We start from the raw sequence: 25158 nt of genomic DNA, 5'->3' as shown, positions 1-25158 counted from the left end.
GAGGCACCGGGGCAGGACGAGCCCAAGGGGCGCCAGAGAGGGTGCCGGAGGGCAAGGACAGAGCAATGTCCAGGAACAGCTGCGAGGCTTGGGGCGTGCTAAAGGGGAGGTAGGAGGCACGCATTGCCCATAAGGCTGGGGGTGTTGGAGCACCCCACTTGGAACGGAGGTAATACCAGCGCGGTGTCAAGGGTGAAAGTAGGCATCTTCCCTTACTGAACTTAATAAGAACAAAGACGTGGCGGACGAGAAGAGGGTGCTGGATCACCATATTTGTCACAGCAAGGGGGCGCTAGTGAGCTCACGGCCGCTCGCAGGCCCCACTCCATGACAGGCAGTTGAATCAGGGGTGGGGGCCTCCAATGGGGTGTGGGGGGACCTCCAATTTTTCATTTGTCCAGGGCCACAATAAATCTTAATCTGCCAACGAGCTATAAACTGAAAGTAAATGGGATGCTCAGTGCTTTAAAATAAACAAACAGTAACATCTAGCTACATCTGTAAAACAGAGTTTAGGAGCCAACTTCAAGCACTTGTTTTGAAACTCGTAATTGCAGCTGTAACCACAGCCATAGCTGTAGGTACTTTTTTGCAAGGTCTATCAGGGTGTTAATAATTAAGGTTATCTGAAAGGGAAAGATCCAGTGCATATACCTGGACAGTGCCAATTACACAGAGATGCAAAGGATGAACCAAAGAGAAGCAATAGGTAGAGAAAAGATTTAGACATATCAATGTGGATGACAAAACTAGCAGATTATATCATTTTTTGAATCACTTAAATCCAAAACGTTCTACTGTCCCTAATATGTTATGACTTGGAAGAAACGGATTACTGATGGGTGACATGCGAGTCACCAATTAGTATGAATGTATGAATATATGTGAATGTATATGAAAGAGGGGGAGAGAGAGAGAGAGGTGTTAACCAGCAGAAGACAGACCACTGACAGGAAAGCTTGAATGAACCTAAACTGAACAAAAAGAAACAACATATTAGAATGACAGACATAACCAACAAAGGATATAAATCTTATCATTGATGGCAACACTAGTCCACATGCCATACACTGGTAATCTTATTATTTGGATGGACTGTGCCACCCCATCATCTGGACAGCCTGCAGGATGAAGGATACACTACATGGGTGACATTCTTGGAATGAGACGGGAGCAAAGTGGCTGTGTGACAGTGTCTGTGCAACAAGGAAAAGGACTCTTATAATGTTGGGATACATGCATGCCCTTGATCACCAGTGGAAGGCCATTGACAAAAAAGAGACTATGTTGAAAAATACTGTATTCAACAATGGTGTACAACTTTTCCACAAAAGTTTAATAGTTCTTCAATAATATTTGACTGGGGAAAAAATAGGAGGTATTAGTTTCTGACTGATCTTTGCCCTTTGACGTGTACTATCAATGGATAAGCTCCAGAATCTTGGAATCCATGGTATAATTTACCAGGATTTAGATAAGAGGCATCAATCCAAAAGTTGTGAGTTCCCTGCCAGTTTTTATGTAAGTATATACATCGAGCTTTCCTAGACCTGGAATGAATCACTCCCAACAAAATCAAACTGTAAATGAACTATAAACTTTATAAGTAAATCTGGAGCAGGATAGCAGTGCGTTAATATCCTATGGCTCCAGACTGATGAGTTGAAAATGGGTCATTCAGGCTGCAATACCAAATGCAGCTAGATGTGAATACTAACCATTGTTCACTGCTGGCTATGAAAACTGGATTGTCTTTACTGCACCAACCCAGTGGGCCCTCTAGGCTCTGAAAATATGTGGATGGAAAGATTTTTTTTTTTAAAAATCCCACCTTCTATAAGTGAAAGGGTTTATTCTATAGCAATATCCTAAAACAGCAAATTCAAAACAAAGATCATCAAGGGGCTATGCTATGTAGAGCCCCACAGCTGAAGAGTGAACTGCCCTTAAACCTAGAAATACTCAAAGCAGCAACCAGACATTTAATCACAAAGTTGCAACAGTACTGAAGCAAACTGCCCACTTTCCAAATCAAAGCTCATCTTCTTTACTCCATCATGCCTAATATAACCTTCCTTACTGGTTAAGGTCCAACCGGCAGAAATAATAGAGAGAGGGTGGTGTAGTCTGAAGGATGGTGTTCAAAGGCAGAGTCCAAAAAGACAAGTTGTAATTCCAGCCCTGCTGTGAATACTGCATGGCCTTCAGCAATTCAGTTAGGGCCAGATCAGCTCAGGCCTTCTAACAAAGGCATTGCCAAGTTTTCCCTTTCCATCTTCATCCAATCTGTGCCTTCTTCTATCCCACATTTAAGTTTAACCTTTCATAGTTTATCACAATTGGGGTTTGGTAGTCATCAGCTTTTCTTTCTTGGGAGGGACCTGACAATTAATGGCAGATGTGGGGGGTAAGGTAATTACTGCCAAGAGACTACCGTAGTACAGAGAATCCTACAACCACTCCAGTCCAAGAATGAAACAAAGGATCTAGGGGAGGCCCTAAAACTCAAGTAGGTATCATGAATATGAACAACCATATGGACAGATTTCCAGATGGTGAAACTGTTATAATCCCACTGATTCCAGTTAAGGATCTGTTCCTGTATTTATTGATAATTAAATTAAGGGCTCTAAGGAAAATAGTGTGTGTTGTGGTCTTTGAAATGCATAAACAGCTGTCACTAACGTAAGACTAGTCTAAGTCTGATCTGTTTTCCCTTTTAAATGACAAATTAAGATACAATTTGTATAAGATGGTCCAAAACATTTGGAAACCATGTCTTCTGGTAATTACAGCTTCCCAAATAGTTTCCCAACTAAGACTGGAGTTTGATAAGGAAGCCTGCTTGTGCCACCACTTTTTAATCTATTGTTGAAAGATTTAAAACGCATGCAAACAGGGAATGAATTCCACACGCCCATGATACTGAACAACACACTATCTCTGTCTTGTTTTCTGCAGATAAAGCCTTTTTAATGGCAATCCCAAATACATCTCAAAAGGTTATTGGATACTTTTTCAGCAGTATTGAAACTCAAATAGCTTAGAAATCAACACCACCAAGGCACTGGTGTTTTGGGAATGAAAGGAGGGAACAAATTTGATTTGTGCAGAAAACAAGATTAGAGGTGGTGCCTTCATTTAAGCACCTTGTAATCTATTTTAATAACAATCTGAGCTGGAATAAGCATATTTGAAAATGTAAGCACTAGAGTAAAATACTCCATTTGTGGAGTTCTATATAAAAAAAGACAGGCAGAAGGGTAATACTGGCAGGTCTATACATCTAAGGTACAATCCACTTTATTGTCTGGAGCAGAGCTATGGGGTGCTGATTCTGTGGTCCACCCAAAAACTGAGACGATTTCTAATTACTTTTTAAGGTAGCCTTTTTCTCTAACTAATTCTATGTTGGGTGTGGAGGCTTATATGCTCTGAAATAGGACCGGTTAATGTGAACACCTTAGCTCAAATAAGAATTCTAAACTACTGGATAAAAATTAGATCTTTTACACCTACATTCTAGGTGCCTCTCCTTTTCCAAATAAACCCTTATTTGGGTGATTAAATATCATCTATAATCTCCTTTAGACAAATGGCCTGAGACTCACTAACCCAGTATTCCCCTAACTTTAAGACAAGATATGTGTTGAAGAATGCAGTACAAGATCCTGCAATTAATTCTAATGAGAACTGCAATCATCCTGGGCAGGTGGTGTCATGCTCTATATTTGGACAAAATATATTCTTGTGGGAACAATGAGATCAATGACTTAAATCGCTCTTTGTGGTCTTGTTTGTTTTTAAGAAATAAGAGGAAAATGGATTTCTCTGCTGGTGAAAGATTTTAAATACTGGGCTACTCAAGAAAAAAGAATGTATCTTCTAACAAGTCAGAGCCTGCCCTATACTCCGGAGGTGTATTGAATTACTTACACAAAGAATAAGGGCCAAAATCAAACAGAATTCCCCTCTTGCACTTTATTGTCCACTGTTTCATTTTATCTATTTTTGTATCATCAGACAATATGATCTGTTTGAATTCTGTGTAAACTGGTAGAATAGACAAACCTATCATAGGCTTTTAACAAAATGTATACATTATAATCTGCTACAAAAGCATCACCGTAGGGCTGCTTTTACTGCCAGATCAGACTCCGCAGGGCTGGAGGGCCATTTTGGTGCCCCTCCTCACTTGGCACCCAAAACTAGTGCCCTACTTGCCCTACCCCTACTTGAACTGCTTACTACTACTAGCACTTCAGGTCATTCTACAAATAGATTTGTGGATTGAGAACACGCATATTGAGACTTGTGCCTCTTTGCTTGGAATAAAGACCGTGAAGCATAATGGAATTATAAAGGTGTAACTGAAGATGTTATTCAGAGATGATAGGGTTGCAGGTGCAAGGAAAAGTAAAATTTACCCTGCATAACCATTATTACTCATGATCATGGAAAAGGAAAGAACACAGCGTGACTCAAAGATCCTGGGCTGAATTTGCAAAGCTGGCAGTTAGAAAAACAACATATTTTTATTTGTAAACTGAGCACATCTGATACAAATTCACTATGCAGAAACTTCTAAGCACAAGTGCTGAGCAGCCCGAATGTATTAAAGTACATTGCAGCTCAGCATGTGCTGTAGTTACTGCAGGGCATGAACTCTGAAAGAATTTGGGGGAATATTGCTGACTGCTTAAATTGCAAAGACAAATTTCATTTTACTTTGTATACCCAATTGGCAATTTTTTAGCCACATAAGTGGCATTTTTAGCACCTACACATAGGTTGTTATTCTATTACCCATGCTGTGTGGACTGCAAGAATGTGTGCATAGATTTGGTGGGGGGGCAGATTATTTGGGCCCAGGGAGTTTTAATGAGGTGCTGTGGGCCAGATCAATACCCTGCACCCCCCAGCCATCGCAACAACTCACCAAAACTCCCTATGTGGGATGGGGCCATGGGCAGGTGGGGAGCGGTGTTCTAGAGTAAGACAGGTGGGCAAGGCTGAGATCACGGGATGGGACCGCAGAGTGGCCCCTGCCCTGTGGCGTGTGTGTGTGGGGGGGACAGAGGGTGTGTGCATGTGTCTGGGGGCACGTGCACTTGTGGGGGAGAGGAGGCTTCCTGAGTGCTAGGCCCCAGGACCCAGCTGGGTGGAAGGGAGGAGGGAGCAGGGGGCGCATGCCAGGGTCCGCAGTCCATGGCTGCCCCCAGGAAAAATGGGTGGAAGGCAGCCAGAAGCTGGAGCCAGAGTCCCACACACAAGGGCAGGAGCTGCCTGGCTGAAAGCGGCACAGCAAGAGCAGAAGGATGAGCCACCGCTGGAGGCAAAAAGAACCAAGCAGCACTCAGGAGGCTTCAGCCACGTTGGAAGCAGCCCCGGCAAAAAATGACCTGAGTGGGGCTCGGCCCCATGTAGTGCGCTGCAGGGGCAGCCACAGGCGAGATCAAATCAATTGGTAGGTGCCCCCTGCAAGACAGACCCAATCAGTTGGCAGGCTAGATCCAGCCCATGGGCTGTATTTTGTCCACCTGTGGCATAGACTGATCATAGGCACTGGTTACAAACTGGCTGGGATGGTATGCAGCTACATATGCACATACCTGAGCTTAAGTCTTGGAAAATGACAGAAGAAGAGAAGGACCCTCCTATGTTTCAGCTGCAAGGATTGAGTGGTTAGGGCAATCAGGAGACCAGCACATTCTAGGCCCCGCACCCCCTTGTCCAGAGGAGGTTTAGACCTGTATTTCTCTGACTGCCCAAAACAGTGTTCTAACTACCACACCACAACTTTAGGCATTAGCCAGTCCCTTCTCCAGCACTCATTTTGAAGCTGGCTCCCTGGGCAGCCAAGAAAGGGAAATATGTGAGGCCATTGTGAAAAACTCAAACTGGAAGTGGTGCAAGTGAGTGAACTGGAGCTCTAACATGGGCTCTTACTTGCAATGGAACAGAAACTTCCTCACTAGAGTTCATCCACCTGATCCAATGACTATTTAATGTAAAGTTCAGTGGCTCAGCTTCAAAAAGAGCAATGAGGAATAGACTCCTATAATAATGGTTAACCTGTAGTATGGTGGTTAGACTACTGTACTGGGAAGATAGAGAAACCTGCTGTGGACAAGGAGGGGCTTAGAACCTGGGCCTCCTGCTTTTTAGGTAAGTTCCTGAACCATTCAGCAATTGAGACTAAAATATAGGAGGCACCTCTCCCATTGCCATTTTTCCAGGACTTACGCTCAGAAAGTGTGTATGCACCTGCATGTGTTCCTAGCTAGCGTGTAGCCTGTTGTACAGGTATGTGTAGACAGAGCATGCTTACCCATCCATACTGCAGTGATAAAAGAAGCACAAACTGTGCTTGAGGCTGTGTAGAGACATTTGGGAGGTTAGGGGAAGGTTAGATCAGGTTAAAAACAGCCACCTGATCTAACTTAGTTTGCCTTATATTAGCTAGGTGGATCTAAGTGCAAACTGTACAGAAGTTCAGGACAGCTATGTAGGAAAAGCAAAATGTGTGGCCAGTGTCTGGGCTTTCCTAGCTCTGGGGCTGCACTGGGAACTGTACAGAAGTTCAGGACACTTAGATTAGTCTAAAAATGCCAACCTGATCTACAGTACCTCAGAGCTAGGGTTAACTTAGATCAGGTTGGCCACTTTTAGACCTATCTAACTGTCCTGAACTTCTGCACAGTTCCCAGCACAGCCCCAGGGCTGGGAAAGCTCAGCCACTCGCCCCAGCCCCAGGGCTGTGCGTTTCCTATCTCCTCCCTCCCCTCCCCAAGCTCAGACTACTTTCAGTGCCCCAGCTTCTCCCCCTCACCACATCCAGTGGGACAGCCACCCCCAAGTCTACCAAACCCCCCATCCCACAAGCCACTGCAGTTTTGCCAGTGCCGGTTTTACCAGTGTTCACCAGTGCTGGGAGCAAAGCAAGTAAGTTGGGGTAAGGGAAGAAGTGGGATGGGGGTTGTTCATCTGGGGGTCAGGGGACTAAAAATAGCCCCTTAACCTCCCCAAATGTCTGTATACAGCCTAAATGTACAAAAAAAACCCAACCCTTACACAGCTGGAAAGCTGCCACTTATGCATACAAAGAGGAACAGAACTCCACCTCAGTTCTTTGTCACACTTAGTGAAATGTCATATGATTATTGATATGACCTACATTGTGCTAATTACTTGAATTACAAAAGACTTCCATCAATTATTGTCTTATTACGGTGCAATAGTGCTGTTTATTAATTTTTTGAACTTCATACGTTGACATCACTATTCAAGCACAAGAAGAATTTATCACAGAAGTTTTGCCTATAAGGATACTATGGAGAATGAGGGAACTGTGTGTAGTATTTTGTGTATTTGTTTGTTTTGGAGGGTTGTTTAGACAGAAAAATATATCGGGGCAGGCAGTTATTTTAGGCAGAGGGCCACTTACTGAGTTTTAGCAAGCCATTGAGGGCTGCATGATAGGCAGCCAGGGGCAGATAAATATTAATTTTCTAAATTTTGGGGGGCCCTGTGGGCCGGATAAAATGGCCTGGCAGGCCGCATCTGACCCACAGACCGTATTTTGCCCACCCCAATATAAATAGATAAATATCACACATCACTCAGGCAATCTATTTGATATTAACCTACAAAAGCCCAAGGAATTAAATCAAACAAGACCATAGAGAGGCAACCCACAAGAAATGAAAAAAGAGCAGCATTAAGGTTCCTTAGGTAACAGTTGGGGAATTATCCTTTGCACTGGCTCCATCCTGGCTAGAACAGTTTACTCTTTCCAAGACTGAGCCTAGGATAAAAGAGAATCTTAAACCACAAGGGCACTAGAAAAGGAGGGAGAGGTGGAGAAAGTGGCTCAAGACTACTTGGTGGATGTGTCACTGAAAGCTGACAGACCAACTGACACAGAATCAGGAAGCCTGCTGCATTAGGACAGGCTGCTTCTCTCTGCCAGATAGAGTTATTTGGTCTGAAGGGATTATATTACAAGAACTGGTAAGAAACAGTTAGGTAAAAATAAGATTACATCTTCTTTGGCAGTCCCTCGCAGTTGAGGATGATTGCCTTATCTGTGGGTCTGAAGATTGGCTGATGAGGCCAATCTGGGATCCAACAGATTCTGCTGCAACTTGGGCATGTGTTTCTATGCAGGATAAGTGGCTCCAGATTCTTGATTTGGTCTGCAACATGCTGTTTCTGCCTTTCTGTCTCCTCTTGTTGTCATAAGTTTATCAAAGTAATGAAAACGTTGCAGCAGACTCTTCCTCCATTTGGGACAGTGCTGGGTGGCAGTCTCTCACTAGTTGATGTTGCATTTTTTCAAAGTTGGTCTTAAGGATGTCCTTAAAACACTTTCTCTTGAGTGTATGCCTTGACTGAGCTGGGAGATTAAGACTTGCTTCAGGAGCTGAAGCTGGACATACGGATGACGAGGCCAGCCCAATAAAGTTGATGTCAGATGGTCATTGCCTCAATGCTCATGGTATAGGAATTATAAATATTTTTTTTGAGCTTGGTGCTTTTGAGTTACTTACTAAATGTGCTGAATACAGTTGGGTCTATGTTTTGAACTTGACTGCATATTGAGGGAAGAAGACCTGTAACCTACTCTAACAGCTAACTCAGTGGTTTTCAACCTTTTTTTAAACTCAAGGCACCCCTCACTAGTCTCCGGGCATCCTTCAGAAAATGCTAGCTTTTAGTTTTTACTCCTTTTTTTTACTACAGAAAAATAGTACAACAATACTTCTTTACCAAAAAAAACTCAGAAAGACCACAACACGTCAGAATCTTTTTAACACTAAGTTCCAATTTGAAATCTCTAGGCTTATCTCCTGAATTGCTTTTACACCTAGCAACGCTAACATTGTACACTGTACAGTACCCTTGAAGCGATTTCAAGGCATCCCAGGATGCCACAGCACCCTTAAAGAGGATCACTAAGATAACTGGACTGTGTAATTTACCTAGAGGTTGGTTTAGGAAGCTAGACCTATAACCGTGGCAGTGCACTCAAGAGGGGCCTAAGGCACCTTCTAGCCCTGGCAGACACATTTTCAATAAGTTTAAGGCAAATTCAGTCTTTATGGTGAAAAAGATGAAAAAGATAAAAAAGAATGTGTTCAATATAAACATTAGGGGGGCAGGGGGCCGGACTCAAAGATCTCCCGAGGTCCCTTCCAGCCCTGATGTCTATGAAATGTCTATGAAATTAATATGCCACAAAGTATCACCTATCTGTTAAACTCAATTTTAAAAATTTCAGTAAAACTTTACAATTCCTTTTGTACACATTTGTATGCAAAAGGATATGAAAACCAGTTCTTTAACTTTTTTGAGCCTCTTAAATTTAATTGACAAACTATTGGATCCTGTTAAGTCAAACTTAAACCAGCACAACTTTTTACAGACAAAAACATAAGCCACTGGAAACAAGGGGTTTCCTCTGGGAATTCGGACATAATCTTCATGGTTGTCCATTTATATCTAACCACAATGTGTCTACTGTTGCACTTAAACTTATTCTGGTCCCATTAGGATTATTTCATCAACAAGGACTGGGCCTATTGTGTATGTCTTATTTTGCAATCACCCCATTAAAAGCCTTCAGTATGAATAAAACTGTTTTCCCAACATTATATAATTATTAGGTTTTGGGGGGGAGGGGTTGGTTGTTTTATTACAGAAGTAGAATATTAACAGTTATATGGGAAAAAATATGGTGAAATCTTGGTCCCGGTGCCAATGACTTCAGATGGATAAGGGTTCCAGTCTTGCTAATTGAACTTAAGTATGTTTCCAGTAGATCACGCTCCTATCATTACATTTTAATACTGTCTTACACTGAGTATATATTCCTATCCTACTAGCATTTTACTGCAATTTTGATAAGTTTTCATTGTCAACGAAGATAGTACTTTTGGAATGGCAAATCTTTTTTTTCCTGCATTCTGTGACAACAGAGAGTCTGTATTACTCCAGTCTGAGTCAACTGCTAGGAGGGAGAAAGGAGCAAGATGCATGGAAGATGCTTATAGCACTGCACATGTCTAGGTCCCACTCAGCTCCTTATTGCTTTATGGGGAATAAAACTATCAGCTTCTTCCACTGGCTTCTGATATTTTCCGGATTGGCAGCAGAGGGTAGTAAAACTGCTATATTATTTTTATACCGTGGCTGGATGAGGTAGATGTAATGGGGAGGATACTTATGTTGGAAAGTCTTATGTCACTGTAACTTTTGGCACATACAGTATCCACTGACTTAAGAACAGAAGTAGCTGTATCCATTAAACAATATTGTCCTAATTTTTTCTGAATGTTTTCCTGAACACAGTAAAAGAAATATTTTACTGATAACAGCCTGGTGTTCATGAATACTGGGCAGTGTTTAATAAAGGCTGCAAAAACAGACATACCTCCTGTGAAATTTGGTTCCCTGTTCGTTAGAATACCACTTTTTACTTTAGCTTCACTAATTGCACATACATTTCAGCTAGTCTTTCTAACATGTAATGAGTAAAGTTTAACTGAAGTGATATCAACCATTTTAAGTTAAAAACAAGAACAATGTCTTTCCTTCTTTTGTAAACTCTTTACCAAAGAGATTTAATATTTTGTTTTTAATAAAGTTATATGTTAGGTGTTTCCATGGAGCAGAACATAGTTACATGTATAGTACTCAAGCTGCTGTCTCACAACCCTCTTACAACATCAGCTAAGTTGTAGATGGAAATAAATTCTTGGCAGGTGGGTGAGGGGAGCTGGAAACAACACATTTTACCTTAGCCTTTTATCTTGTGAATTTGTAATTAATTTTAATATGGCTTTAATACAAAAGTCTGCATCATGTTAAGGTTGTCTATATGGGAGTAAAAATAAGGCTGTTGCTTTGCAGAGGCAAACTATGTCTATGCTGCCACCACATGTCCCAGCCAAGCTGTTTCCAAGCCCACCCTCCACACCTGCTCCTGCAGATGTGCTCCAAGCCCAGATACACACCAGTGAAAACATTTTAGGTCATTCCTCTACGAGCTCTCAAAACCACAGTCTCTGGAGTGCTTCAGAACAGCCACTAGGGACAACTCTGGAGCAGCTTCATTTATACTTCTGGGTTTGGAGCACATGAGTAAGAATGGGCAACTGGGTGGTGCTGAGAGACATCCACAGTATAGACATGCCCAGAGGCCCTAACTCTTTGTTCCTGTATTCCTGCAATAAGTGCAGAAATGGGGATGTATACTGCTTTAAGCCACTTAGGTGCCTACTTTGTTCAAAGGCCATTCTGAAAATGATTCAGGTCCTGGTGTAAGTTAGAGCGGCCCAATGTCAATACTCTTCCCTTTCCCCTGCCTTGCATACCCCTAAGCTGAGAGATGACAGAGGAAGCATCTTACAGATCTTTACACACCTTCCAAGAAATTCCCATACATGTGGAGTATTTCCCAGCAAGAGATCTATTGCAACATAAAAGGCAACATATCATTTGATGTGAGGAGCTTAAATGCTAAATAAAATTACAGAAGGACAGCAGGAAGGGATGCAAGAAATGGTAGAGTTGTTATTCCTGACATGTGTCTTGTTAGTTCCTCCGGTAAAGAATATTTTTACTGGTAGGTTCATATATATATATATATATATATATATATATATATATTAGCACTTCTTTGATGAGGCATAGTGTTTATACATGTCATGAATGAAGCATGTCGCATGCAGCAGAACAGTAAAAGCATGGCAGACTAGCTCCCAAAGGGCCTCATCTAAGTTGACAAGGAGGCAAATAGGAAAAGGATTCTAGGCATACAGATAGGCACGTACCTGGAAATGTAGAAACAGGGACTGGGGCAGGAGCTATGAGAGATGAAAGCACAAAGATAGGGAAGGACAAAGTTTTGCAAGGCCTTCACATTTTTCATTTATGGGGTTTGAATTTAACATGCAGGCAAGAGTAGGGCACAAAAATACTTTGAAGACAGGGCATACACTATCAAGCCAAAGATTAAAGTAGGTATTTTCCAAACTGGGCAGACTGTAAAGGAGTAAGGAAAAGAAGAATGCTCAGTTCACATTTCCATTTTTCCTTCTGAAAGGTTATACTTGAAAACTTTTTCCATCTTACTTTAAATAAAAGAAAATTAAATAGTCTTTTTTCCTCAGTTTATAGACCAGCTGTTCCCACTCTCCCCCTGATTTCCTTTTCAAGCTCTTCTGGCTGACACAGCAGGAACAGCCAAAAAGAAACATCTTGAAAGTGAAATTCTACCGTGAGATTTCTTCCTAAACTTCATTTTTGACTTTATGGATTCAGCATGTCTCTTGGCTCCCATTCCTAGAGCTGTTGAAAATCCCTGAGCTGGAAGGTGCAATATGTAGCAGATTATTTTATTGGTACACCAATGGCCAGAATGTAAGAACTGAAAAGTGTTATCAGTTTATAATTTGATATAAGGAGCACAATATCAGCAATGCTTGAGGAACTACAGTAATGTTGGTGTATGCGTCCTTAAGAGGCTGGGTACACTTTGCCCCTGACCACCACAGAAAGCTTTATCTAGTTGCTGTCACTCCTGGCTGTTGCAGTGCATGTGTGTGGATGTGGGTATGTGAGATGAGAGGACATATTTACACAGAGAGGCCCTGAAAAAGCTGACACTCAAATCTGACTTCTTGCTTGCCTGCTATCATTTATAAGAAAACAATTATTTCCCCTCAAAACTAACCATACCAAGGATAGAACTAATCGGGCAAAGCATGAACATGAAGCAGGGAAACATAACCTCACAAATTCACTCAAATTATGCAAATAAATGGGGTACTCAGGGCATAAACAGCAGCAGAAAATCCTCGTCAAAATCTCAGACATGACAAATATATTTGAGTGTCGCTGAAATCAGTTTACATCCAGAATTAAGTTGCTGCAAAAAAGTCACAGGAAGCTATTCCAACTCTAGATCTTGGAAGACAGAAATTAAAATGTGAAATTTGGCAGTATTCATAATCTGACATGCCCAGAAGTCTAATAAATCCAGGAAGAGAGCCAAAATAAATTATTCACTTAAGAGTACACATGGAAATTTTTTAATCTTAAAAATATCCAAATTATGAGTAAGAGTATTTTATTTTTTAAAGTGGTGCACAAAATTATTTTTTCTAATCAATATGTACGTATTTTTTCACTTTATTTGCTCTGTGGTATGTACTGCTGCTAAACACTAATTCCTGGTCACGTGTGACTCTTTCTGGCTAGCACATATACATCTTTTAGAGTTTCTTCTTCAATGAATACCCTGAAAAACACTGTAAATGAGAACATGTCTAATGCTACATTTCTGGTTAGTTTTTTGGCAACTATGACATTATCTCATTTTAACAGCACAAAATATAAATATTAAGAACAAGTTCTAGTAATTTATTCTGAAATCTATTAAATAAATACATTTTATTTCCACCAAACTTATTTCTAAACTGTGTTATTTATGATCTCACTTAGATCTGTTTCCCCAGACTGCTTCTTCTTCAGGTGATTGAATGACTTCTTATATAAGAACATCTTATAAGTTTGCTTTTCTAGCTTTGTTCTGCAATATCTCATATGCTTGACATAAGCAGAAAGCAAAAGTTAGTAACACTCACTACTATTTTAACATGTTCTAGCTAGATTAAAATTAGCGTGAAGATGTATGCTTATTAGTGCTAGAATCACTCAGTTTGTTATGCAGGCATAGCCAGACAGAGCTAATATCTTAGTTTATTGAGCAGAAGAGATGACCACCACCAGTTTGAGCCAACCACAAAGAGGACAGCAAACGAACACTGAAAAGGCAGCAGCGCCGCTCATACCCCAAAAACCTGAATTGCGTATCTAGTCAGATCCCATCAATAACTAGAACAACTAAGGCAAACGTTACAGCAGCCAAATACATTTGAAAAGGCTGACACATCTGGATCTTTTAAATTCAAATGAACTTAATCTGTGGAACTGAACAGCTTGTTTGGTTCTGATCTGATGTAGATTCCAGCCACAATGAAGTCATGCAAAGCTGTAAAACTGGGCTATTACTTTATGATTTCAAGCAAGTCCTGATCATTCTCATCTGGGAAGGAATACTAACGAGCAAAAAAATCAGGATTCACCCCTCTGCTACCACAAAGGCTTGATATTTAGAGCTAAAGGTCTCATATTCAGAGCTATAAGCTGTCCAAATTTATGCAATGTAATTCTTCAACTACATCCTTCAATTTTTCACTCCTCAGACAAACTTCTCACTGTTTTCAACGGGGTTCTGCCTAAAAGAACACACAGTATAGATGGCATAACAAGCTAACTAGTTTTAACAATAGGAACTCCGTCTTTTCCTGATTCTTCACGCACAGTCAGAACCTAATTATTTTAAAGTATTAAAATTTTAAATCCTAGAATTCAATTTGGAATATCCAAAAGAAGAAATTGTGTTCACAGGCTCCATTTGACATGTGGAGATCTATTTAAAATAGTATTAGCTCATTTAGAATCTGATTGCCATGACAGAAGTAGCAGAAGCAAACTCAATATGTCAATATATGTCTTACATATAATCGGTGTTTGCTTTCAAATATTTGACTCAGCAGTCTATTTTCAGACATAAATTACAATATGTAGGTTTTCCTGGTAATGTGAAATATTGTAACGACAACATGGTAAAGTTCAGTTATTGTTCTTAGGTTTAACTCAGTGCTCACACTTCTGATTCTATACTGTGAAGTTTAACAGTAAATTTAAATTTTTCCCTCTTTACAGAGCCAAACCCTGCTTGCTTTATCTTTGCAAACAATTTCAGTGACATCATTGAAGACAAGGGTACTTGTAACTTCAAAAATGCAAGCTAAAGTCTATCCACAATCTTAGGGTATAAAAGCAGAAAAGGGAACCTTAGCAGAATTGCTACATTATGGTGACAAACAAAATGACGCCATTTGGGTGTGTCTATACAGCAAGATGAAAGTGTGATTCCTGCCTGGGCAAGAATAAAGTGTAATCTAAATAACACAGGTAACAAGGAGTTGTGAAGACATGTTGGCACAGATAACTAAATAGAGGGTCTTTGACTGGGTTGTGTGCTAGTTGCTAGCCCACACACAAAGACATGCTGCCACATCTTCACTACCATTTTGACCTGTTCCAACTAGAAAAGCTAGCATGGATATGTGCACTTACTACTGCTAGAATCACACAGTTCACTCACAGATGCAGCCAAAGAGCATTAACAGCTTAGTGTACAACTGTTCTGCTTAGTGTTCATCCACCCTAAACAAAAATCCTCACCTGCATAAGCCAACAGTAAGTAGCAAATGAGAAACCTTGTGTTATAAAAACAGAAATATTTTGTATTAAAGCAATGTAGAATCACTTTAATAAAACCAGTTAGCAACCAGTCGGTGAAGGATGAAAAATGTATCACTGAATATGCATAAGAACTACCATTGATTGTGTCAGACCATAAGTCCATCTTGCCCAGTGCCCCACTATTTGTAGTCCTACCAAGTCCCAGGACCTCCTAATCAACCTCCTCCTGGCCCCAGCCAAGCTAGAGATCTATCTGACCAGGAAGAGGCTCTGCCTGTGTGGGGGATGACTCCCGGAAACTGTGAGTTTTCCTGTCCATTCACATCCCTGGGCAGAGTTTCACTGTGCAGCATCCACTCAGACACATTTGAGTGATAGTGGGTGCTGTCTGGTGTGCTCTGCTCCATGCCCGCTTTGGAGCACTCATTTTAACCTCTAAGCTTCACTCCCTTCCCTGTTATCTTTCATCTTGTTCTCTGAATTCAGCTGACATGTACTCAATGGCCCCCTCTAATAAGGGAACAGTCTAACCCTTGTTCTGAGGGCATCAAGCCCATGTTAACTTCATGCATCAAACAGGCCTGTGTCACACAGCAGCAGAGAGTGGCTGCTGAAAGCGAGAGAGAAGTGAGTATGACCAGGGTTCCTCTTTCACTTGCAGCCTCCAGCATTTAAGCTCTGGGCAGTTCTGATTTGGAGGCAGTGCCTCGCTCCCATTCAGTGTTGCCCCATTTCTGAGCTGCTGTGGGCAAAGGGAAGGTATCACACTCCCTCTGCTCCTTGCATGCAAAGAGGGGATGCAATCCCAGCAAGAATGAGTGTGCTCCGTGCTGCAATGGGTCAGCACATAGTACTTTACCCAAGGGGGCTGTGGGATCTCCATCCTTGGAGGTTGTTAAGACCCGGGTAGACAAAGCTTTGGCTGGGACAATCTAGGTTGAGGTGGTCCTCCTTTGAGCAGGAGGGTAGACTAGACGCCCTCCTGGGGTACCCTCCAACCCTCATTTTCTAGGAGTCAATGCCTGGCCTTCAGGCAGACGCCCAGCCTCGGAGTCACCACCGAGGTGCCAGCCAGGCTTTACCCCAAAACCTACTGGAAACCAAGCGGCTGGGGGCACACCCGCTTCCAAAACCGGAAGAGCAGTGCGCTGCCTGCTGCACGCTCACCTCCACATCAGGGTGCCTCTCGGGGTGCCACGAACCCAGCTGGCAGCCCCTCCCGTCAAGCCACCCTTTTGCCCCCGCCTCCCCCCCGTGCCTGGGGGGCAGCAACACCCATTCGTGGGGTGGGCTAAAAGCCTGTGTGATGTCCCCCAGCCACGTGGCGGGCAGGGGCAGCTGGATCCCGTGGAGGGGGGCAGGCTCTCCCTGTCCCGCGAGCACCGCTGGGCGCCCTCTGCCCGGGCACAGCTGCTCGGCAGCGTCCCAGATGTGTCCAGAGGCTCCGCCGCCCCGTCTGCTTGCCCCCAGATCCGCACGGCAGAGGAGGCTGGAGGGCTAAACCCAGCCAGTCCCGTCCCCGTCCCGGCACTCACCTGCGGGCAGCGCAGCCCCTGCCCGAGCCCGGCTCCAGCTGTTGTGCTCTGCCCGGCGCGGCTGGCGCGGCTGGAGGAGGCGGCGCGGGGAGGGGACAGGGGACGGGGCATTAGGCGGCCCCGGAGACTCCTCGCAGGTGGCTGCCGGCTGCTTCCCCGCCCCGGCTGCAGCCGCCTCCTCCCTCCCTCCCTCCCTCCTCCCGCCGGGCGGCGCCTGCCGCCTTTGCCTCGCGGCTGTTCTTGTCCCTTCAAGCAGGGAGGCCACCTCTGGTGCCCGGCGCTCTCTTGCCTTGAAAGCCTCCTCAGGGGAGCCTGGGAAGCAACTTGGCTCCCTCCCCCACCCCTCACCCCTGGGGTATGGCACCCCACCCCTGCCTAAAGTGGGAGTAGGGTCCCCACCCCTCCAGGACTGCCCTGGAGTCTCCGGGAATTAGATATAAATCTCCAGGAGATTGCTGAGGGTCACCTGGGGGAAAAAATGGTAGGGCATTCATTAAAATCAATATGAAATGTTGAATCTGAGTTATACAGTCGTCCAGCGGGTTTTTTAAAATGCAAGAGTCATGTGCATTTGCCTTTGTGAGGGGAAGTCTTCAGTCAAGTCTTAGGGGCTTTGCATCTCCATGCTGGGGGGTGCCAAGACAGGGGGCAGGGCTATGGCAGGGGAGGACATCCTGGGAAATGAAATGGGGCTGAGGGGTGACACATTGTCCAGGCTGGCCTCAGTTTCCTGAGGATCTGGTCCTTCCAGTAAGGCACCCTAGTCCTAGGAGTAGCATTGACTGGATTCCCAGCATGTCAGAGCAGGCTCTCTGCACATCTATATGCTCATTAAGGCTGTAATTCTGAATAACATAGTCTATGCAGGGCTTTGATGCAGATTACCTAGCCCACTTTACACATACTTTCTTAGTTAATTTGGGATCATTGTCCTGTCAACAAACTCTTACTCAAACACTGTAGTAATAATGCATCCTCCTCTTGTTCACTCTCCTAAAATCTCAGGGATGTGAATGGAGTTAAAATAAAACACATTTTGACATGGCTACAACCAACACCCCTGAAATTTTGACAAGGAAGCATTTTATATGGCTTGGGTTTATATAGTGACTCCTCACTTGGTGACTGATAGGGTTTATTGTGGGTGTTTTCCACTCTGCCTGATGCAGAAAAATAAAGAAAACCTAGGACCAGAAATTCCCTAATGGCTCATTCTCCTTGAGGTTGTTAAACAAAAAACAAAAAAAAATTTAGGGTCAGTAGAGCTTTGATGACTCAGTTAAAAATGGTTGGATAGTCAATAAATATAAATTGTATATTTCTCTCTGCATCCTTACATATAAACCACAGGAGACACAGCACACTAAAGAATATTGTTATATGTTGAATTAATAAACAAACTCAAATATGAGATGTTCATTAACCTCAGTTGTATACTGGGTTATAGTATAAACCTAATATAAATCTTATAATACATTAGTATTCATATTAATGAAAATTCCTGGATAGAGAGTCACCACAAATCAGCATTTTTTCTATTGCAAAGAAAGGTAAACATATTGGAAAATTTGATCCATAAATAATATTTAACTGAATTGGTAGACTGATTCTACAAAAGTATCCAAACTACACTCATATTGAATCTGTCAACATTATGAAATAAATGGCTAAGGTTCATATGAAAATGAAAACTAAATGAAAAATAGACAAAAGTCATAAGGAAGCAAGACCAACTTGTTAAAACAGTATTTTCATAATTTTATGGTATTACGGTGTCTTTGTATAGTTCTGTAGTTAGCTGAAGGGATAAAGAGGATGGTCTCTTTAATGAGCATGACTAGTGATCAAAAAGTATGTAACGTGATTTACTACCATCAAACAGGGCCTTCTAATTAGAAAGGGTGCTGTCAGACAGAGGCAGATGGTATCCTTACACAGAGGCAGTAAGAGTGCTATCAGCATCCAGAGACAGGGTAGGGTGGGGATTATGCTGACCACTGGAGAGTGGAAGAGGAGCAGAGTCTTAGGCTAGAAATAGACATTGCCAAGTGAAGCAAATCAGCTGTCCAGCATGTCTTTCCCAATTTGAGACCCTCCATTTCCCCAGACTGTGAGATTTGGTAAACTCTGGCTGTGCAGAGCCCAAACTGTTAAGACTTTAAATTTAACACCAAGAGTCTTGGATTTTTATGAACTGTCCAGGCAACATGATATTCCAGCCAATGTTCAGAGACAGAGAAATAACTAAACACCCTGGCATAGGTTGCTAACCAGGAATTATTTTAAGTTTAAAAGTTAAAAAAAAATCTAAGACTCTGGGAGGATAGGAGGAAAAGAGGAGAGGGGATGGAATTATTGTACAGGCAGTGGGAGAGGAGGTCTGGTGTGTACTGTGAAATTGACTAGAAACTGGCTAGAAATTTAGCTTCCAAAGAAGCAAAGAAGCTCTGTTGCTTCACTGGGTATCTGCCTATAGCAAGCTAGTTTTTGCATGCAATAAACAGAGAATTTGGCAGAAAGAATGGGAACCCCACAGAAGTTTACCTGGAATGTGGAGATGTGGGAAGGAAAATATGGGATAGGCAAACTCCCAAACTACTTCATCTCCCTAGAAGATAGAGGGGCACAGGAAAGAAATTTTGGAGGCCACATTGAGACTGTGGAAAAATGCCAAGTTAACACATATTTATCATTGTGCTTTTGTGCAGTTGTGGTTCTGTGTCCAAAGCTAAGGAAAAGTGTTTGGGAAAGAACAGCCTGATTCACCGAGTAGTAGAAATATTGGGGATAAACATGGTTAGGAAAAGGTTGCAGTGTTCCAGTGTTAAGCTACAGCATCTCTTCTTTAGTATGACCTAGCCAAAAAAAGAAATAAATGTAAGCATTCTGCTCCACAGGCATCTTGGTATTATTCTATGATGGGTCTCTGCTAAAAATAATACTTTCTATAGAAATAGTTTTAGAGAAGGATCAGGGTTTTTTGTGTTGCTATACAATGGGTTTCCTGGAAGGAAAGAGAAGGATCTTTATTTCACAAACCTCCACTAGCCTCTACTTACTCATGACTTCATCCAGGTTAATAACAGCATCCATTTCCATCCTTCTGTACTCTAGCCAATGGAATATTCTGAATTCCCTGGGCAGTAAGAGGGGTAAACTAGCACATGCAGCTTGGAGGGAGCATGTGGGAGATCACACACCCTGCCCCTCCCAGCTGCCTCTACTCCCACTTACCATCTGCTTCAGCTCCAGTCCCTCAAGCCCCAACCTGGAGAAGCCAGAAGTTGCTGCCACTTCTCCCTGGCCAGGCTGGGCTGGGGCTGCTGCTTACTGCTTTGGAGCCAGAGTTGCAGTAGAAGGTAAGTGGGGGCAGAGAATAGGGGGCCTGGCACAGGTGGCAGGGGTCAGGTACAGGTGCCAGGGGGCAGCTTGCAGTGGGAAACAGGAGGCAGAGATGCAGGGAGTGAAGGGGCAGTCACAGGCAAAGGTGGCAGGCAGGTGGCAGGGCGAGTTCATGGCAGTGGGGCACATGGTAGGAAGCAGGCACTGGGGAGTGCAGGTGGCAGTGGGGACAGGCAATAGCGGGGACAGGTATAGCAGGGGCAAGGGGCAGGGGTTTGACACCTTGCCCTTCACCACTGCTTCCCCTTCCACAGCAGTAGGCAGGGAGAAAAATTTAAGATAACCTTCCACTAATTAGATTCTATACATGGAAAATTATAACACATTTGTAATTTTCCATCTATAGAATCTAATTATTGGGGGGTCATCTTAAATTTGAAGTTATCTTGGATCTAGGTAAATATGGTAGTACTTACAGCTTTCTTTTCACTCCCCACGCCAGGCCTGTCTATGTGAACAAAGCCTTCTCTCTCCCCACTTACGATCTGAATGATCAAGAAGACTGGATCCACCCTAAATCCCAGTTGTTTCTTCTTGTTCAGAGAACCTCAGAAAGACTTCACCACACCCCAGAACACTGGCCTGTTTTGAAAGTGTACAACATCCGGGGACTGGCCAAACTTAAAGAAGATGGAGAACAAAGTTGCACAGGTAATAATATTAACTGATAAAGTTTCAGTGCTGACCTCATGAGGGAAGTAGGGGAAGTCAGTTAAAGCTTTGATGGGCTTCCAGTGGTCCTACTAGCCTACTAGCCCTGTTTACAGAGTTGAATAGAATAATGCCTGGCCACATCTTATATTTTACTTCACCTCCATAAAGTATTAAGTCTAGATGGGTACACCTGCATCTACTTACTATCAGACTTAAAAGATGACTATCTTGCTCATTACTAATGCACAGCACATGCCCAGCAGGTAGAAATGGGTAGAGAAAAAAGGAGAGAAAGGAAATTTAAACTGAGAAGTAAAACAGAAGGAAGAGAGCAGAAAAAGGCCTGGGAAGGGAGTATGATGCATCAGGAGTTGAAAGCAAAACAAAGCATAGTGAAAGACAAGGGCAACTGAAAAGAGGTTGTCCTGCTCTTTCCCGCAAGCTGTGCTGCCAAGCCCTTAATCATGCCTCATAATAGCAGTCAAGGTTGGGTGAAAGGCCCACAGTGAAGGGAGGAGCTGAAGGGGTAGGCTCTATCTTGGCCAAAAGCCAGAATTTCTGCTCAGCACAGAGTTCTGAAATTTTTACAATAAATTGTTTAAGTTAGAATGAAACATAGAATTTTCTAAATTTCCTATGGAAGGCAAAATAGAGAAAACATTTTAAAATTAAATACATTATTCCGTGTTTAAAATTTTTTTTTAAGTGAACTTGAGCTTGGGACCTATATCTTCAAGGTTCCCAGCTCAGTTGCGACTCCCTGGAGTTCTGGACTTCCCACTCTGTCAATTCGATATGCAGCCTGAAAGCCCTAGAAATGCATTAGCCCACCCAACAGCTGGCAATAAAATGGCCTATGCTTCACAAGTTTACTGAAATCAATACTTGTCCACAAAACATTTCAGTTCTGATAAATCAGCATTTTCCTCCAAAGTAAACCTTTTTTATAAAAATATTCCTGACCAGCTCTATTGCTATCACAAGCTCCCAAACAAGTCAGTGCAGAAAGGCCTCCAGGTGGGAAGTCTGCATGGAAATACAACACTTTTTTCTTACTTGTAAAGGGTACGTGCCTTTGAAGACTTGTCTACCCTAGGCGTAACATTTGCAACACCCTAGCAAGCTCGTCATGCTTGAAAAATTCCTTGAATGCATATGTAAAATGTCTTTCAGAGGTGCATGGATGTTTACACCATCACAAAGTTTCTGTTCCTCCATCATTATGTTAGCCTACACTGTTGTGCTGCCCATATGTCATGTAGTTGCAATAATTCAGTTAGTGCAGCTAGTGAACAGAGAGCCAATCAGTGTAAATTCACATTACATACCACATAGCTCTTATCCATGGAAGTCAAGTTGGTGATTGTAAGATACATTTAACAATCTATGTAGCAAAACAGGATATACTGTGCACAAGCATGGTTAACCTCATGGTCACGAATGACAAGTATCACAGATGATGTTGTAGTTTGCACCACCCCTGTTTCACCAGTGCAGAATTACAATGATATAACTTGTGGTCAAAGGGGCTGCATTAACTTAAATTAGCATCTGTCTTTCATCTTAGAATAGTTGACCCAGATTCTAAGTTGCAGCTGAGGATTACATTTAAATTCTTCAGATCTTGGGCCAGCTATTCCTTGGCACCTTAGGTAGTCACTTACACTGGGATAAAGGGCCATTTGCCCACATAAATTAGACCAGTCTAAGGGCTGCTAATTCATGCCAGCTGCCTACAGCCCTAAGGGACCATTACAGCTGCCAGGAATAAGTGAGGCATATCCTGGCCCTACCTCCTGCATTGCTCAGAAGGTGGACAAGTCATTATGCTGGATCTGTGTCACTGTGTTGCCAGTTTAAGATAACATAGTTGCAGCACATCCACATCCTAGAGGTTATTATATTCCTCCTCAGTACTCTAAGATTTAAATGAGATTAAATAAGATTTCACTCTTGTCTTATTTGGAGTTATGGGTTTGTACCCTCACCATAGGTGGCAGAAGTGGGGGCCTAACCAGGCTCAGCCCCGACAAATGCAGGGCAGTAAGTAGGGTAGGGCAGCTCAGCTGCAGGCTGCTGCAGCGCGGGGAAGGGTGGGCACACACAGATTACCTGCCTGCGGCTGTGCTGGCTGCAGTTGTGCAGAGTAGTTTTTGTTTTCAACCTTTCTTTATGACTGCCTGGGCTTGAGGGGGAGGGGGACAGTTTGAGACCCCCATAGTGCAAGAGAGAGTGAGGTAGGGGCACGGTGGTCCCTCCTGCACTATGGGAATTGTCCCATGACCTGGCCCAGCCAGGACCCCATTCATGGTGAATGTGGCTCCACTGGGCCAAGTCGTAGGACAATCAGAACTTGGCGTGCGCTCAGGCTCCCCCCGCAGCCAAATGTTTTTTCTCCCTCTGCTTATGACCCTCACTGACAAGAGAACAGTATGTGTATATATATGTGTATGTATTTATTTAGCAACACAACACTGAGTGTGTTGTGTGGACAAGTCATGTTAATGTCAGTATACAGAGGGTAGCTGAAAGGTAGCAGCAGAACAGCAAGGGTGGACAGCAGGAAGGCTAAAAATTGGCTTCAGGTGAACAGTGAGGCACTATCTTAGCTTCACTCAAGGCACATTGACAGGGTGGTATTAAACTTTAAGCATTGATACCTGTTCAGGTAACAAAAGATGTTCACACAAGCTGTGAATCCAACACTTTTTCACAAGCAATATATTTGTTTGGCTAAATATATAAAACCTCTGAAAACCAACCACCTGATGAATTTAAGTACTGAAGTCTAGTCATAAAGTTCCCCATAAGAATTTCCTTTCCCTCTACTTTTGGAATAAGCTCAGTATTAGGAGAAAGACATCAATAGAAGCTTATCTGATTAAGGAAGTATTAAATCATTAAGGCTGGAATAAAGAGAGAAATTGTTGTGTAATTTGCAAGCAAAACCAAAATGTCTACTTAATTTATTTTTACAATCATCTAACATGTTATCTAAAATTGGGCAGTATTCAATAACATATTCACAGCTTAACCAAACAAACTTTCTTATTTAATTAGTAGTAAGTAAATGAGGACCAGAATTAAGTAAATATCTTCACTCCCAAAGTCCATTTTGAAAGCTGACCTGAGCTGAAAAGTTGGTATATTGACTCGGACAAGGCTAAGCCACCCATATAGCTCTAGGACCACATCCAGAATTGTCACTGTCACATACAAGCCAAAGGCTGAGTTCCATGAGCAGCCTTATCAAGGAAATGCAGAATACACGGGGGCGGAGACACAGGCTTGAATAAATAAATAATGAACAACTTTTCACTCCACTTAGTTTTATCACATTTTCCAGAAAACACCAAAAGGTTTATTTTGGTTTAATGAGCTAAAAATTGCTCATTTCTTCCTTTAATGTGAATCCTTGTGACACTGAGTCCTAGACCTCTGAAGAAGCAGACTGCACATTCACGCTTAGTAAGCAATATTCCCCTGAAGGGAAACAATATATGAACACAACACATCATCTTTTATGACAGCTTTTATGATGTCAAACAGAATAATTTGACTTATTCTTGAGACCAAGAATCTCCAGAAAGTTGCTTCTCCTCAGCAAAAGATAACATATCCACTAGTTTGAAGAGACTGGTATACATATTATAAACTAGCATTGCTACTTTTACATATTCTGGAAGTAGAAAGGTGCTGGGTCTCTAGTACTTGCCAATATTTTTAGTATTTTATTCTCACTAATGCTTTTTTAAAATTGTAGTTACAAACACTGGGAGAAATCCTGGCTCTAATGAAGTCAACAGGAAATCATACATTAACTGCTTAGAGGCCAGGTCTTCACATCTTGTATTTTAACAACTCATTTCCTAATTGGCTTTCTGAAAAATGAACTGTGTCTCTTTTATATTTCCTAGCCAGACATGACATTACTATGATACATCATAGTTTCATAGTTTTATAGTTGGTAGGGTCAGAAGGGACCTGAGCAGATCATCAAGTCTGACCCCCTGCCATGGCAGGAAAGAGTACTGGGGTCATAGAATTGTAGAATCATAGAAGTAGAGTCGGAAGGGACCTTATAGATCTTAAAGTCTGACCCCCTGCCAGGGCAGGAGAAAAAACTGGGCTCAAATGATCCCAGCTAGGTAGGCATCAAGCCTCCTCTTAAAGACCCCCAGGGTAGGAGCCAGCACCACTTCCCTTGGAAGTTGGTTCCAGCTCC

The 25158-nt window shown here is 42.6% G+C and overlaps 1 protein-coding gene across 4 annotated transcripts in view; it reads right to left on the bottom strand.

The window, feature by feature from the left end:
* Positions 1–17046, bottom strand: part of ADGRG2 (adhesion G protein-coupled receptor G2) — a 101124-nt gene extending 84078 nt beyond the window's left edge. For all 4 annotated transcript variants that reach the window (XM_019529222.1, XM_019529223.1, XM_019529224.1 and 1 more), the window contains exon 1: positions 16878–17046. The gene's annotated coding sequence lies outside the window, so the exon portion shown is untranslated. The remainder of the gene's footprint in view (positions 1–16877) is intronic.
* Positions 17047–25158: the final 8112 nt, after the last annotated feature.

The sequence above is a fragment of the Crocodylus porosus genome, unplaced genomic scaffold, assembly GCF_001723895.1.
Source record: "Crocodylus porosus isolate Cpor-Errol unplaced genomic scaffold, CroPor_comp1, whole genome shotgun sequence".
Lineage (NCBI taxonomy): Eukaryota > Metazoa > Chordata > Crocodylia > Crocodylidae > Crocodylus > Crocodylus porosus.
The sequence above is the reverse complement of the archived record's forward strand: the minus strand, read 5'-3'. Positions and strand labels throughout refer to the sequence as shown.